This window comes from Amblyraja radiata, chromosome 12, assembly GCF_010909765.2.
Source record: "Amblyraja radiata isolate CabotCenter1 chromosome 12, sAmbRad1.1.pri, whole genome shotgun sequence".
Classification (NCBI taxonomy): domain Eukaryota; kingdom Metazoa; phylum Chordata; class Chondrichthyes; order Rajiformes; family Rajidae; genus Amblyraja; species Amblyraja radiata.
The window spans coordinates 36,380,426-36,386,980 of record NC_045967.1 but is presented as its reverse complement, the minus strand read 5'-3'; the positions used below and the strand labels follow the sequence as shown (position 1 = coordinate 36,386,980).

Genomic DNA, 6,555 nt, shown 5'->3' with positions numbered 1-6,555 from the left:
TTTTGCTATATTTCTTACATTTCCATGTATGGGAAGAACTGAAGGTTTACTTTGCTTTGAGGCCTTCAACTCCACAGTAAGATGTTCCCAAGGAATTGCAGCCTGAGGTGGCCATGTCATTTGTTGCATGGAACATAGCACAGCACAGGAACAGTCCCTTTGGTCCACAATGTCTGTGCCAAACATAATTCCAAGACCAACTCTCAACTCCCTGCACATAATCCATATCACTCCATTCCCTATAATTGTGCATCCCAAGCTGATGGAGGCTGCATCCAAGACTTAAAACTAGAATCCTTGGATTGGTGTTCTCCAGCCCTAGATTCAACCAACTTTATTTCTGTAGAAACAAGAAATTGCAGATGCCAGTATACAAAAAATAACATAATGTGCTGGAGTAGCTCAGCAGGTCAGCCAACATCCATGGAGAAAATGAATAGGTGACGTTTCAGATCGGGACACTTATTTAGACTGTAGATACGTCTAAGCATCTTTGAAATCTACTGGCTGTTGCTTGGGCACTTCTAAACTACCCAGATTACTGCTGAAAATACTCTGGCTGCAGATTTTCAGTGGCTTCAACAACCCACTTTTTTCCGTCTTCAATAGAAATGATTTGTTAAAACCAAGAATCAATGCTATCAGTAGTGAAAAGATAAACTGCTGGAAGAACTCAGCAGGATGTTCCTGTTAATCAATGTTCTAGAGCGGGTGGTGATATTAAGGGAATTGAGAGGTTACTGATAATATCCTTGATTTATTGCTGTCCACATGAGGAAAATCAAACCTTTTTAATCTGGATTTGTTCGATAATTGAACTCATGAATTGGGTGCCCATTACCACATGTATTGAGTGCTGCTAATTAGCATGCAGCAATTGTTGTTTTCAGTGCTAGTTGCTATATAAGCGATCCCGTATTACGGGGGATTGGATTCAGTCTGTATTGTGATTTTCCATAATACGAACATCATCTGCGCATGTGTCAAGAAACACAAGTTGACAAAAATACACTTTGTGTTGATTTATTTACTTTCATCACACAAATCCTGTGAGGGCAAATATTATTCCATATCTTAAGTTTTGGGTAGTGATTTGTGAATTATACAAGGGCGAATTTCAGTAGCTCAAACTGCGTAAAGCAGGGGCATCCTGTGTTGGTATTCAAAACAAACTCTGTTGCTTCATCTTTTTACTCCCAGCAGGTGTCACTGTAACATCAAGTTACTGTGTAACATGACCCAGTGCTCAAGCCAAACTTTTCCCCAAAATCACCAGTTAGGACCAAAACCTTGCTGTAGTTTGACAGTTAATTAGCACCACATTGATAAGAAGGAATTGCAGATGATGATAATATAAATATAACTTGAGTGTGGCATAAGGGGCTCAATGGAGAAGATAGCCTCCATTTTACTGACTTCTGCGGCCTTAATAAACTAAAGGAGGGGAAGAGCTGGAGTTAATAATTTGACCAAAAAAAGTTCTAGAATAGACATTTAGTCTTTCACTGTAAATAATCAAGCCTTCCTCACTTTGCATTGGACTTCCCAGGGAATTGTGATATTCATAGCTTATCATGACGAGGAAACTAAACCTGTAATGTAAGTATTCAAGTGTTACTAAATTTATGTTTGAATAACAGTCCATTAACATTGCCTTGTTTCATTTTATCTTGGGTTCCGGTTTACTTAAATGCTTTTTTCATCTCTCTGATTTTCTGCAACAATTAAAAACTCAAACTTTTGATAGTTTTGGTATTCTAGGGTAGCATTTGGCCAGTGTTTTTTTCCATTGAAAACAATCACTCATTTGAAGATGCTTTGATAAGGCTACCTAATAGATTATAACATTTAAAATGTTTTGCTTTTTGCAATGAGAGACTATCACTTGCTGTTTAAAGATTACTTTCTGAAAGTAATGTTGAAACTTAAAAAAAACCAAGTAGTGTACTGCGGTTGGTTCTTAAAGGATTTATGCTAAGAGGAAAAATCAAACTGGTCCCTCATTCCTGTAGTATAAACTTCAGATCAGTTTGTCCTCTTTCAGTTCACAGTAAACGTATGTTATCTAAAGATTCATGAGGTTTCCAGCTGAACAATTTAATGTAGAAGTGGTTTGTGGTTTTAAGAGAAGTTTCTTGTTTTCCTTTGTTATTCTTTTGAACACCTATTTCCTTTTGCCCAATGTGGTTGCAATTTAAATAAGAACATAACCTTGAGATCTCTGTGTGCCAACTCTCAGAATTAAAATATCTCCCAAATGTTGCAATCCTCCTAAAACAACCACAAGGCAATGTTATTGGACTCCACTATATTAATCCACACCGTTTCAGAAAAAGCAATTATTACTGAAAAGCTCTGTTTGAATTCATGATGGTTTTAACTGCCTCCAAAATATGGATGGACAATAAATGCTGATATTTTCCAGCAACTTCCAGTATCCATGAATTTTTAAAGACCGTCAACATTTAAAGAGATCTCATTTGCAGGTCTTAGCAGCTGCATACGGCAAATTCTTAGGTAGGCACAAATTGCTGGAGTAACTCAGCGGGACCGGCAGCATCTCTGGAGGGAAGGAATGGGTGACGTTTCAGGTCGAGACCCTTCTTCAGTCAAATTCTTAATCTGAAGAATCAAACTGGTGAATATTCTCTGAGCTGCTGCCAATACAAAGCAGTAAGAATAAAACTGTACATTGTATTCTAGGTGGTAGTGTTACTCTATATCATTCCAGCAAGATTGATTGTTAAACTTTGAAAGGAAAACCAACATTCAAGTTGCCTTCACGCCATACCTACATGCTAACTTTCTTTTCTTCATGGAGAATACACAGATCCCTCTTTGAAGTACCAGTCTGTAGTGTAACTCTATGCCTTTGTGCTCTATCAAAGTGGATAACTTTCCATTTACCTATATATTCCATCAGCCACTTTGTTTCCAGTTTATTTAACTATCCATATCCATATCCCTTTGCAGGCTTTGCATCTCCATCACTATTTGCATTCCCTCTTCTTTTTAATCAGCTGCAAATTTGGCTGCAGATCACCAATCAAGAAGCAGGGCAATATCTGTCACTTTTAGGGGACATCAATGTGCTTGACTTTACAAGGGAGGTTCAGTTTTCCACGTGAGTAAAGTACAGAGTAAGCCATGAGTGTGGAGAGAGGAGACCAGCAGTCCGACTGTTCGTATGCTTGGCCCTTGGAATAACATTGCTATTGAGTCTCTAACTAATAAAAACCAGTTTGTCTGCAAGTGAACAACTAATGCAGCTGAAAACCTTGGCAGTGACATATTTTAAGCATTACCTCACTATTGATATTGTTTGGGTGGTTTTGGCACCTGAAAAAACATACCAGCGAACACAAAAGATCTCACCCAAAAGTGAAGAGATGATCGCAATAACTATACGACACACAAAAACAAGTGGAAAATTCCATGATTCTGCCTTTGAACATTGCATCGATGAATTTCTGACCTTGCACATTTGAAACATATATGACAATAATACATGTTCCAGATAATAACACCATTGCTAACATTGTTGATATTTCGAAGCTGCTGACCCAATGAATTGTGCAACTAGATTTTCACTGCCAACTTTAAAACAAATAATGCCTCTATTCCATCTCCCTGTTCCAAAAACCAATTTAATATATGGTCCCTAGATAAGGGACATATCAGATATTAAACTGATAAGAACAGATACCACACTTGATCTTAGCCAAAAGGCATGGCGGGATATTCGGTTTCCACCCACACACAAGGTGTACAGGTTTGTAGGTTAATTGGCTTGGTATAAATGTAAATGTAGTGTGTGTAAGATAGTGTTAATGTGCGGGGATCGCTGGTTAGCATGAACTTGGTGGGCCAAAAGGCCAGTTTCCATGCTGTATCTAAAAAAAACCTCAACATTTGAATAAGCTGCTGACATGATAGTATTCAAGAAGGACTTAAACTGAGGCACACGAGATTGCAGCTGAGCCAATCTGGAGCAATAGAAGGATGATCTCAACAGATTAGCAAGTATCTGTAGAGAAAAATGTGCAGTTGCCATTTTGGGTCAAGATTTGGATCCAACAAGTTTCCCACAGCTAACAGCACTTATTCATTCATTCATTCATTCATTCATTCATTCATTCATTCATTCATTCATTCAAATAGGTATGTTAAAGTTTTGGCAGATTTAGCTCGTGTGCTGCTTGACGTCGTAACTTCTTTGGCTGGTGTTCAGAGTCTGTTGCATTCAGCATATTCAGGTAGATGGTAAGATTATAAGAAGCCTGCACTGATTGTAAGAAATAGACACAAAGTGCTGGAGTAAGTCCCCGGGTTAGGCAGCATCTCTGGAGAACATGAATAGGTGATGTTTCGGGTCAGGACCCTTCTTCAGACTGATTGGAGTTGGGGAGGAGAAAGCAGGCAGCGAAATGGGGGCAGGACAGGACAAAGCCTGGCAAGTGACAGGTGGACACAGATGGTTGTTCAAAGGCCAGGGATGATGAGGCAAAAGTGTAAGATAAGGATACAAGGATAAGGATAACGATACAGACTAGGATAGAAGATGTGCGAATCGTGAAGCAACAGGTGGAAGGGGAGAAATGAGGATAGATGGGTGTGAACCCAGGTGGGGCTCAGGGAAGAGGGGATGAAAGGGGGGGGGGAAGGGAGGGGAGTTATTTGTAGGTTGGTTCCCAAAAAAATGTAGAAAACAAAGATCAAACCTGTGTCTTTTAACCTGCCCAAGTGAAATATGAAGTCCTGTTCCTCCAGTTTGTGTGGCCACACTCTGTCCATGGGAGTCCAGGACAGAAATTTCATTGTGATAATGGCAAGGGGAGTTAAAATGGTTAGCAACCGGGAGCTAGACTTGGCAGATTGTGTTTGGTGAAATGGTCACTGAGTCTACACTTGGTCTCGCCGAAATACAGGAGGCCACATCGGGAACTTTATGTAACCCATGTAACCATGTAACAAATCTCATCTCAACCTATGTTACACCAAAAGAACAAACACAGCATCTGCACTCTATTATCGTTCTAGTTTACGCTCTCTTGGGTATTCACCTCCCTCACCCTCAAAGATGGTTAACAGAGTTGTAGGTAATATTCCAGTTGTGACCTAACCAGTGTTGTGTAAAGATTTAACATAACCTTTTGCATTTGCATGTTGTCTCAGTTTATGAAAACAAAGATTTCATGTGTTCTTTACCTTTGCTGGTACTTTCAAAGCGATATAAATATACACTCAGATTTTTTCTTCTTGTACTTACTAAACCATTTAGCTTGATCTATCTGTCAAAATGTACCAATGACACTTTGCATTCAACGTGCTGGAGTTAATCCTGGCCTCCACTTCATCAGCATCATCGACCACTTTTGTCTTTTATCGCTGCAAATGCTCAATTTATCTCTCAGCCATTTATTCTATTTCCATTTCCTTTGCCAGCTTAAGCCCAAGCCTCACTCAAAAAGCAGATATCTTGGTGCCAAATGTGAAAAGACAATATTTCTGACAATCATGGCAAGAGAATTAATTATTATTCAGATGCCTGATTATTAGCTGGATATCAGTGGTAAATACTTGGTTAATTATTGCGAACCCTAGAAGTCGAAGGAACAATAGATTCAAAGTTGGTTGAATGAAAGATACAGTTTCTAGCATGTGATTTATGAGAGTGGGTGTGATCTTGTTTCATTGGGTAACATTTTTGGCCCTGAATTAGAAATACGTCGCCTCATGCCCAAAACAATGACTGGAGATTGTGTTTTGTCTCGGGCAGCAATATTATTGGATTAAGTAATGAAAATCAGATAAAAGACTGTATCATTATGACTTAATAGAAATGATTTTGTTTTATCATTCTTCTTCTTGCATTTGAGGCAGCAGAGGTGAATGCCCTCCAGGCGTTGTAGCCAGTTCAATGTGCTGTTGACAAGGGTCGTGAGGTCTACCCCTCCACCAGGGGGGCGGAGGACAGCGCAGTCGAAAATGACGTGCTGTGCTGTTTGCTGGTCTGCTCCACACATGCAGGCTGCTGATGAACGCAGCCCCCATGTTGGCGTTGAACCGGCCGACCCCTGTACGGAGCCGGTTCAGGGTGACCCACTCTTTTCGGGGCAGGTCCAAGCCGAGTGGGGCTGTGGTGTTTGGTGCAACAGTGAATTGAGGAGGTCATGAAGTCTGTTCCCAGCTGGCTTTCCATGCTCCTGGTGTGTTGAAACCAGAGCCACTGAGGGTCGCTGCATGACGGGAGAAGGGGCGACGAGGTGACAGGCGTTGAGGTCCTAGTTGCTGTGAGTCCTGGGCGAGATGGTGCAAAGGATGCTTGGCGTCTGATGGGGCCTTGCACACCAGCCTGTGGGTGAAGTACTCTCTGCGAAGCTGGGCGGGTGCGATACCTGCGAGCACTGGCAGAAGATCCATCATAGTACGACGTAGGCAGCCGGTGATGATCAGCATGGTGTCGTTGAGGATGGCGACTAGCTTGCTAGTATGAGCGCTGCGGCACCATGCTGGGGCAACATACTCAGCGGCGCTGTACACGAGTGCAAGAGC

The 6,555-nt window shown here is 41.0% G+C and overlaps 1 non-coding gene across 1 annotated transcript; it reads right to left on the bottom strand.

The window, feature by feature from the left end:
* Positions 1-3,550: 3,550 nt before the first annotated feature.
* On the bottom strand, positions 3,551-3,740 carry LOC116979429. The gene has a single exon (XR_004413725.1). It is a non-coding gene; the product is annotated as a U2 spliceosomal RNA (small nuclear RNA).
* Positions 3,741-6,555: the final 2,815 nt, after the last annotated feature.